Below are 11,387 nucleotides of genomic sequence, written 5' to 3' on the forward strand. Positions count from 1 at the left end.
TTTCAAGTATGTTATTGGACTTGTTTAACCTCTCAGGAAAAACGTTTCTTTTATTAGTAGAACTAATTACATAATTAATTTGCTTGATCTTTATTTTCTTGAAAAATGGTTTTCCATGTTTATATGGCCATATTTGAACTACAACCATTTGATAAATTCTTTTAAAAACCCCACCAAAATTTGGAGATGTCATGTGAGGTTTATAAAACACTTTTATGCAAAAATATATTTCATTCCTTGGATATTTTGAGCTCTACACCCAATTTTCTTCTCTGGTCCAGTGGGTAATTTTGCACTGCAACTCATTTAAATATTTCTTTCTAGATTCCACCAAAATTATGGGATGTTAGTAGCAGCATATGATTCCATTTTATGCAAAAACCTAGTGATGTTCTTTGAAAATTTTGAGTGAATCAACCTCACCTTCATTCTGGTCCAACATGATGGTTTGTACAACATCCATATTCTTGCTTGCTCTTTGGACCTTGATTCTTTCCCCAGCTTGTAGACCACCCTACAAAACCCCTAAGTCCAGGAGCATGCAACCAGTGGAATACTTTTGGTCCATGAGATGATGCCATTTACCTCCTGTCCAGATTTGAAGTTCTGCAAAACTTGCACTAGCAAGTTTGTGCTTTTCACAAACTAACCTCACCACCCTCTTGTTCATCTAAAGAGACTAGGATATGGAAGATTTGACCACTCCAAGAAATGCCTAGGTGCCTGTGACATTTTGTCAAACACCCTGAGTGCATAGCCAGATTTGGCATGATTTCAAGTTTACATTGTGAACTTGAGCCCCCGACCAAACCACCTTGTCCCTTGATCTTCCCTCTATCACTAACCTCATCATGTTGCTTACCAACCTCGCCCGAGCGCTCTGGAGTGCCATGGCATTTCACCGAGCAGTTGGTGGGCATGCACTGGGCGTGCCCAGAGTGCGCCAACTGCAGCCACACATCCGAAACCGTCGCGTCGCGCCCCTGGTCTTGCCACTCACTGCAGAGCCACGCCACACACTCTCCCTCTCTCCAGAACATGCCAACCAGCCCCTCACCACGCCTCCGACAGGCCAAGAGCTAACCGCCACGGCCGCCCGGCAGTGCATCCTGCCACGGTCGGCACTGCCGAGCCACCAGCGCTCGCCAGCTGCCCCCTGGAGCGGCTCAAGCTCATCCGCAGCCTCGTCCTCTAGCGCGCGTCGCCGCCACATCACCCTATCTACAGAACGGCGGTCGCCGGCAAGCTTATCCACGGCCGCCGTGAACCGACTCGGATGCGCTATAAAAGGAGGCCCCCGAGCTCAACCCCCGCATGCAGGCGACCTCACACCATTCCGCTCGTGCCCCCTTAGCCGTCAATCGAAGAGAGAGAGAGTCGTCTTCTTCCTCTCCGGCAACTCCTGCCGCCGCCACTGCCCCAGCCATTCCGGCACCACCAGGACCTCCCCCTCTCCACTCTCTCCACCAAAAGCTCTCTCTTCCTCCCGTGAACCCTTCCCCCTGCTCGATTTTGATCGGGAACCACCACAGCCCCAAAACCACTTTACTCCCGCCGCCACCGGCCGCCGCGAAGCTCATCGCCGACGACTCCCTCCATCCCCATCACTCCCTCGACCATCGGAAGAACCGCCCCGGTCTTGCGGATCCATCCCTGTCCTTAGATCCCCGTGGGATGCCTCCATTCGCCGGCGGTGATCGTCGGAGCTTCGTCTCTGTTCGGTCGAAGGAAGACAGCGCACGGGTGGACTGGTTAAACCTGACCAGTGGCCCAGGCGGGCCCACCATCAGTGACCCAGCGCACGGTCCACACGGGATAAGTGAAGGCGTATTCCCAGAGTACGTCTTCGATGTGTATTTATCCGAAGCGTTTTCTGTTTCTATTTTATTTATTTTCTAAAACAGATTTTGACCACAGCTTTGACTGGCTATAACTTTTTAAATACAACTCCAAATGAATTGATTCTTTTTCCTACCTCTCTTAAATTTGACCTAGTTTATTTTAAGATTTATTTGAAAACTTTTCAAAACAACTTTTTGTGCTGTTTTGAATTTGTGTGTTGATTCAAATTTGTTTGAAATAGGACTTTGGAGAGAGAGAAGAAAACTTTCAAAAGTTTTGGAGTGCACCCTGCCTTTCCACACATTGAAGGCAAGCATTCTGAACCCCGGCATAATATTTTTGGTGTGCTCGTTGACACGTTTATAACACCACCTCATTTCGGAGAACATGTTATTTCATGTGATATGATCATATGCATGAATGCATATTAGTGATTTCCATGCTGCTGGAAATGAACACACTTGTAATGATAATCATCCTCATGTGCCTTGCATGCATGCCGGAAGGAATCCGGGAAAACCTCTGCCTTGGGTAGGCATGAGTTTGTCGCCAGTCTCCGTCGGGACGGTTATGTCCGGTATGGCATAGTGAGGTATAGTGAGCGGTGATTCTGTTGGTTGAAATATTTTCATTATACATGTCATGCAGGGAAATTTATAAACCTCCTGAGTCGACCGTAGATCGAGTCTTGTTCCAGTAACCCCCATACTTGTTTCGTACTACCACTCGTCTCTATAACAAGTATAGTACGGTTCAGTAATTTGTCAACCCCTTTCTAGCACACACCGTACAGAGGGGCCGGGATGAGGGTACCACGGCCATGGATTAAAGCCAGTCATCCGGTCAGGGGCATGGGTGTTTTCGGTTGTAGCCGAGGGGGTAGGTTCCCCAGTTTTGCGCGGTATAAATTTTGTGATCCCATGCTAATCGAGGTTGTAGCCTCCCCACTTAGAGTTTTGCTTAACGAGTGTCGTGGGTGATTCCAGACACCGGTGAGTTAAGCTGGTGTGTGCAAGTCAGGTGCGTTTTCATTTAAAAGACCGTAGACAGAATTAGTCCCGATGGACTAAAGTAATCCGTTACTCGTGTGTAAAGAGTACACCCTCTGCAGAGATTAAACCTATTCGAATAGCTGTGTCCATGGTTAAGGACTACAGTCTGGGATGGGTCAAGTGTCGGTCTTAGTGTCGGTCCTCAGAGGTGAAACTGTTAAACCAGAACATGGATCGTGACTTGAGACTTATGATAATTATTATTTTTATTATGGAATAACACCTTTATAATAATTGAAATACCGAGTATCCCTGGGATGGTTTTACCTCCTGGGTATTCACTGTGATTATTTATAAGCCCTTTATGTGGTGTCGCTCAGACGCCCGATTGTGGCATGCTTGTTATTTCTTTTATAAGCCCTTTATGTGGTGTCGCTCAGACGCCCGACTGTGGCATTTCTTTTAAAGCCCTCTATGTGGTGTCGCTAAGACGTTTGACTGTGGCATTTCTTTTAAAGCCCTGTATGTGGTGTCTCTAAGACGCCTGACTGTGGCATTTCTTTTAAAGCCCTTTATGTGGTGTCGCTAAGACGCCCGGCTGTGGCATTTCTTTAAAGCCCTTTATGTGGTGTCGCTAAGACGCCCGAATGTGGCATTTCTTTTAAAGCCCTTTATGTGGTGTCGCTAAGACGCCCGACTGTGGCATGCTTGTTATTTATTTCGTAATTTTAATACTACTATGTTATTGCACATTCATAAATAACATGCTTGTGTGCATCAGTATTTTTATTATCTTTTGTGTCTGACGTCGTGAGCATAAAATATTTCAGAACCATCGTTGTTATATTATACCCGTGTTCATAATGTTTGCGAGTACATTCAAAGTACTCATTGGCTTGTCCCTGGCTATTGTCTTGGCCAGATTTCTTGCACGGAGAGGAGCGACCTTGATGACAGCCCCGGAACCCACGCAATGGTGATAGCAGCCTCGCGAAGATAGGAGTTAACCTGGTCAGTTGTTCCTGTGGGAAATGGAGTCCCATAGACACTGACGATTCACAACCCGCTTCCACCATCAAACAGTAGAAACCATTTGTTGTACTCACAGGCCAGAATGGTCTTGTACTACATATGTTGTATTTTGCTTGGAAATTCTGTATCAAGTTGGTGCCTCATTGGCTAACAGTTATCCTGGGGCTGGTGAGCACAACGGCCATTTTCTGGAATTTAATACCCGGAAAACCGGTCGCGACATCCACAAGGCATGCCCACCTAGATATTAACGAGGTAGACTAAAGTCACTCGAGTAGTACCGAGTCTTAGTATGTCCACGCCCTGTAATTGTGTGATCCTGTATCACCGTAATTAAATGTTGTTTGCTTGTGTGCCCTATTTTAAATAGTAGCCATGCATGAGTATGTTGATGTGCGATTGCATTTTTAATCTCGGTCGTAGCTGCCAAAAACCAACCTCGGCGACACAAAGTTTGTGCTATGAGTAAAACTTTTTGGTTTCAACTAACAGGAATGATATTCTCAAAAAACAACTCTTAGCAAATCTCGAGGACGAGATTTTTCTTAAGGGGGGTAGTGTTGTAACACCCCAAAAATTTAACCATGTTTTGTTTATTAAAATTTTGCCAGGAAATTAAACTTTTATTTTTTGGATTTCCTTTTGATTTCAGAACCATTATTTTCTTTATTATTATGGAGTTTTTACCCCAAGTGAAAACTTTTCAATCATTATTGGACTTATTTACCCTCTCAAATAAAACAAATCTTTTATCAGTGGGATTATTTATATAATTATTTTTCCCTGAGCTTTATTTCTCTAAATTGGTTTTTCATAAGTTTTAGGGTCCCATTTGCACTGCAACCTCTTGATAAACTCATTTAAAAATACCACCAAAATTTGGGGATGACATATGATGTCCCTAAATCACTTTTATGCAAAAATATTCTTTAATCATTGGAGATTTTGAGCTCTACACCAAGATTTTAAATCTGGTCAGATTTCACTTTTGCACTGCAACCTATTTAAATATTCCTTTAAAACTTCCACAAAAATTATGGGATGTCAGTAGGAGTATATTATGCATCTTTATGCAAAAACCCATTGATGTTCTTTGAAAAATTTGAGTAAATCATCCTCATCTTCATTCTGGTTCAACTTGGTGATTTGTACTGCAACCATATTTTTGCTTGCCCTTTTACCCTTGATTCTTCCTCCTTCTTGTAGACCACCCTACCAAACCCTTAAGTCCAGGAGAGTGGACCCATTGGAGTATCTTTAGTGCAAGCAATGATGCCATTTACCTTCTGTCCAGAACAGAAGATTTGCAAAACTTGCACTAGCAAGTTTCTGGTTTTGTCCAAATGACCTTGCCACCATCACCTACTTCTAAAGAGACACTAGCCTGGAGAGTTTGGCCACCCCAAGAAATGCCTAAGTGCCCTTGTCATTTTGTCAAACACCTTATGGGCATGATCAGTTTTGACATAGTTTCTGGTTTGTACAATGGACCTGCTTGCTTTGCCTAACCACCATGTCCACTAAGCCTCTAGACTACCCTAACCTAATCATGTTAAACCCCAGCTCCACCCTAGCCTCCTAGCAAGCACTGGCTTTTCGTCGAACACCTGGTGGGCGTGCTCTAGGCGCGGCCAGAGCTCGCGTTTTGCACGTGCGTGCACCCGAGCCGCCGCGTTCGCTCGCCCCGTGCCCCTGGCCTTTGCTCGCCTGCAGAGCCACCCCGACCTCATCCACTCAACAGTACACGCCAGCTCATCCCTGGGGACGCACATACCGCCGTCAGGTCGGCCACGGCGGCTAGCGGCCGGCCATAGTGGGCTCCTGCCCCGGACGGCGCCGCCCGAGCCACTCAAGCGCGCCAGCTGCCCTCGGGAGCAGACTGAGCTCATCCACAAGCTTGTCCGCAAGCGCCCGTCGCCGCCACGATGCCCTGCAAGCTACAGAACGGCGTTCGCCGACGATCCTATCCACGGCCGCCGCGAACTGACCTAGCCGTGCTATAAGTAGGGGCCCCGGGCTTGTCCAGCAACTCAGGCAGCCTCAAGCCATCCCCTCAAAGCCCCCACAGCCAGTAATCATCGGGCAGAAGCCGTCATCCCCTCAAATGACTTGATTCTTTTTCTGTTGTTTCCCAAATATTGTCTAGTTTATTTTCATATTTATTTGAAAAATTTCCAAGCAACTGTTTTGTACTGTTTTTAAAGTATGTGTTATTTGAATATTTTTTTGAAAACAGGAATTTGGACGGGAGATTATAACTTTCAAAAGTTTTGGAGTGCACCTCACCCCTCCACAACTTGAAGGCAAGCATTCTGAACCCTGGCATAATATTTTTGTGTGTTGGTTGACACGATTATAACACCACCTTAATATGGAGAACTCGTTATTTTTTTTGTGGTGATACGATCATTTGCACGAATGAATATTGGAAATTTCCTTGCTGTTGGAAATGGATATACTAGTGATGGTAATCGTCCTCGTATGCTTTGCATGCATGCCGGAAAGAAATCCGGGAAAGCCTCTGCCTTGGGTAGGCGTGAGCTTGTCCCCGGTCTTTGTCGGGACGGTTATGTCCGATATGGCATAGTAAGGTATAATGAGGGGTAATTTTGTGGGTTGAAATATATTGGTTACACATATCATGGAGGGAATTTATGAACCTCCTGAGTCGACCGTAGATTGAGTCTTGTTCCAGTAACCCCCATGCTTGTTTCGTACTACCACTTGTCCATGCCACAGGTAGGGTACAGTTCAGTAAGTTGTCAACCCCTTTCTTGGCACACACCGTACAGAGAGGCCATGGTGGAAGATATCGGCTGCATCCGGTAGGCAGGCCACCTGGTCCGGGGGCATGGGTGTTTCCGGTTGGGACCGAGAGGGGGGAACCCCTTAGAGCGCGCGATATAAATTTGATCCCATGCTATTCGAGGTTGTAGCCTCCCCACTTAGAGTTTTGCTTGACAGGTGTCGTGGGTGATTCCAAACACCGGTAAATTAAGCTGGTGTGTGCAAGTCAGGTGTGTTTTCAATTAAAAGACCATAAATGGAATTAGTCCCGATGGACTAAAGGAATTCGTTACTCGTGGGAAAGAGTACACCCTCTACAGAGATTAAATATTTTCGAATAGCCGTGTCCATGGTTAAGGACTACAGTCTGGGATGGGTCAAGTGTCGGTCTTAGTGTCGGTCTTCGGAGGAGAACTACTAAACCAGAACATGGATCATGACCTATGACTTATGATGATTGTGATTATTATTGTTATGGACTAACACTTTATATTATTAGATTTATTAAGTATCCCTGGGAACGTTCTACCTCCTGGCTATTCACTGTGATTATTTTTCTTACAAGCCCTTTATGCGGTGTCGCTCAGACGCCCGACTGTGGCATGCTTGTTATTGGTTTACTTTATAAGCCCTTTATGTGGTGTCGCTCAGACGCCCGACTGTGGCATGCTTGTTATTTACTTTATAAGCCCTTTATGTGGTGTCGCTCAGACGCCCGACTGAGGCATGCTCGTTAATTACTATCCTTTCAAGATGTTGCTTCAGACATCCGATCGGTGCATTTTATTACTACTCTCTTATTACATATTCATGTTACATATAAATGACCTACTTGCATGCATCAGGGATTTTATTTTTATGACTGACGCTGTGATCGTAGAATGTTTTCAGGGCATGATTATCATTTGTTATATTATACCCGTGTTCATAATGTTTGTGAGTACATTCAAAGTACTCACTGGCTTGTCCCTGGCTATTGTCTTGGCCAGATTTCTTGCATCTAGAGGAGCATTGCAATGACAGCCTCGGAACCTAAGCAACGGTGATAGCAGCCTCGCGAAGATAGCAGTTAACCTGGTCAGCTGTTCCTGTTGGAAATGGAGTCCCATAACACTGATGATCCACAAACTGCTTCCGCCGTAAACCACTAGAAACCATTTGTTGTACTCATAGGCCAGAATGGTCTTGTACTACATATTTTGTATTTTGCTTGGAATTTCTGTATCAAGTTGGTGCCCCATCAGCTAACAGTAATCCTGGGGCTGGTGAGCACAAGGGCTATTTTCTGGAAATTAATATCCTGAAAATCCGGTCCTGACAAACTTGCCATAACTGAATACACCAGTTTAGTGGTCACACTGAAGACAAGCGATGGATATAAGTTCCAAGTTGGGTTCATGAACCAAGAAGGTCGCTGCTTTTTATTAGCCGAACATGGATAAACTTTCTCAAGTGTTATGGACTGAAAGTTGGCGCATGAATGTTGATGGAAATAGCAAAACCTTGTCTCATCTTCACTGTGATCTTCCACCCCAACATCATTCTAATATTTCATCCATGTTAATTTTGTATCTGGTTCTTGCTTGTTGCCTCGATTACTTCTTAATCCACCTATATTTTTTCTAACTAATCTCAATTTAACTTTAGAAGTAGCAACGATTTATGATTCCCTTCTCTCACAAAGATGCTACTTCTAACTAATATTTCTTATAATTGGTGGCACATGTAGGTTATTTCAACGTTAAGCACGATACTCATTTGTTATTCTATAAGAACTCGACTATTACTGATGGCACTGAAGTTTATTAGGACGACATCCACAAGTTCATATACTTTAGTGATCGTCTTGAGGTCCATGTGGGGCGTTTCAATGGTGGAAGGCCACGTGGCATATGTGTGCCACTGCTGCACACGTTGAACAGGTCCAACTGTGTCGACAAACTTATGGTACAAGTTGTTTTCTATTATATATGTTGTTCATAAACTCTTGCTTATAGACAGTTTGTGGTCTTCTTGAAACTGAAACTGCCCAGTTCTATAGTTCATATACAGATGCCTGACCATGGTCGGGTCAGACTTGCGCTTGGTCACAACATGATGTTTATGTCAACCTACTCTATTCCCCTTGGAGGTGAAAAGATACTTATTCATGGGTGGTCTCAAATAATGAAGGCCCGTCCATCTTGGAGAATAGGACAAAAGGTTATGCTCATGCTTTTCCATGGCTATAAAGCGAATATCCTGTTTATTGACCACATTGCAAGTTGAATCCACTTTCAGAAGGTTGTGGATGCGCGGGTGGCACCTGGGCTTGTCCTAGGGCTTGGTGGCCTCACCCTTGGTTAACTCTAGGCAAAGTAGCACTATTCGAGGCGTGCTTTGTACGGCTCAACCTGTATAAGTACTCATACTACTTTCAACTATAGTTGTTAAGTGCCCCATCTGGTTTCAGTTAAGGTTGTTAAGTACTCATGCTGCTTCTACAGTCTATTGTGTTTCTTCAGTCTTGTCTTCCTCTAGCCGCCAAAACTAAACCAGCGCTAGCGGGGCCGCCTGCTTCCACCTCCCACGGCTGGCTGCTCCTCAGCGCACACACCACCGCCCCACCGTCTCTAAACCGTTAACGCTAACGTCTGAGGCCTTTCCGTCGTCCTCCGCATGCTTTGGTGCGCTCGTCGTTGCGCCGCTCTCTCGCATTGTCATCATGGTCAACAAACAAGAGGAATCAGGAGAGGACTGTACGTGGAGAGGATAGCAGTAGGGGCCCACCATGTCCATGGTCGTACGCAAGGAAGTTCCTCAATTTTTGTTATATATACTCCATTGTTAGCGTATGGAGAACAAAAATGCTTCCTCTTAGTGGTTTCCTGACATCTAGGACCCACGACATTGTTAGCATATATAGTCAATAGACAAGAGGATAGCACAAAATCGGCTAACACCTGGGATGTAGTTGCTTGAGCAGTATTTTATTATTATTGTTGAGACACAGCAGGGTTTCAACTGGGTTGTGGCCCATCTAGCCCATAGTTATATTTTACGTTCACCACATGACCAACCCAGCTATTTTTTCTTTGTGAAAATGAGCCCAATTTATTTTTTCGGAAGAATACCCAATCCAGGCCTACTAATTTTTCTACGCCCTGATGGACTGCAACTCTTTCAAGACGGCTGCAAATCTTGGAAGTAATATGAAATGGGCTGTAAATATAAAAAACAGATGACAAATTGGCAATTACTTTATAATTTCTGAATTTTTTCACATTTATTCCAATTTCACTATGCTTTAACCTAATTTAAATATATGTTCAAAGTACTTTAAAGCTGGCTCGACCTTTCGGTATTAAAAATAGTTTGGACCCCACGGAAATATGCAAAATTTTGTTTAAATTTTTAACCCTGGCCCAGGCCAACAAAAAAAGGACTGCAATAAATTGCGTAAGAAGTTGCAATGAGCTATGAATTATTAAAAAAATAGGTAACGGTCTGACTTGTGGGCCTATTAAGTTGACGCGTATGCAAGATTTTTTTACTTATTATATACGTCATCAAGCGATTCTAGCCGACGTAACCGTTGGATGTCAATCCAATGGCCATCGTGCTTCTTCAATCTCTGATCTTCTTGCTCCAGCCGCCAAATCCAGCGCCGGCGGGACCGCCTGCTCGCGCCTCCCATGCCCGGCTGTGCTGCCGCGTAGGCCTCACCGCCCCCTACTACTCCCACCGCTTGCTAGGCCATCCCTCTACTCACTCACATCCCTTCACTATTGAGGCTTCGCCGCCTCCGGGTCATTCCCTTCCTAGGTCTCGTCGTCGTCCATCGCACTGGTGTTCTCGGCACGACGTGGTCAATGTTGTCAACAAACGACAACATCGGAAGAGGGATGTACATGGAGAGGCTGACAATTGGGACCCACATGGTCCATGGCCGCACGCAAGCAAGTACCTCCTTATTACGCCAAAAAGAATGAATCCTCCCAATGATAGCTGGGACTCACCAGCTATATCTTGGCAAGGAGGGAAGTGCCTCCTTATTAAGCGAAAAATAATGAGTGCTCCCCATGATAGCTGGGGCCCACCAGATTTGGAGGTTGACTTGTGGCCCTACTAAGTTGACGCCTACGGAGGGCGTTGTCAACTTAGTCAACAAACGATTCTATCACCAGGATCGTTGGATTGTTAACATCCGACGGTCGTCCTGCTTCTTCAACCTCTCATTTTCTTGCTCCAGCCGTCCAAACCACCGTGTGCTCCTGCCTCCCATGGCCAGCTGTGCTACCGCGGAGGCCTCACCGCCCCCACTACTCCCAACGCTGCCCAGGCCATCCCTCTACTCGCCCACAACCCATGTTATTCTGCGGCGACGGTAACCTCACACCGCAGTCGAACCAGTCAACCCTCATACTCCTCTCCGCGTGGGCATCCACTACCGCGTCTTCCCCGGCTCTGTGTCGTCCCCTTCCTAAGCCTCACCGTCGTCCACCGCCTTGGTGGTCTCTGCGTGGCTTGGTCATTGTGGTCAAGGAATGACTTCCATCGGAAGAGTACTATACGTGGAGAGGCTGACAGCTGGGTCCATGGCCGCGGCATGGAAGTGCAACATTATTACACGTAAAACAATTATTCCTCCACCTGATAGCAGGGAACCACCGGACGGGCCACCATATTTCGCAAAAAAATGTTTCCCTCCTGACTGCTAGGACCCACCAGCTACATTTTCGCACGCAAGGAAGT

This window comes from Triticum dicoccoides, chromosome 3B (assembly GCF_002162155.2).
Source record: "Triticum dicoccoides isolate Atlit2015 ecotype Zavitan chromosome 3B, WEW_v2.0, whole genome shotgun sequence".
Classification (NCBI taxonomy): Eukaryota; Viridiplantae; Streptophyta; class Magnoliopsida; order Poales; family Poaceae; genus Triticum; species Triticum dicoccoides.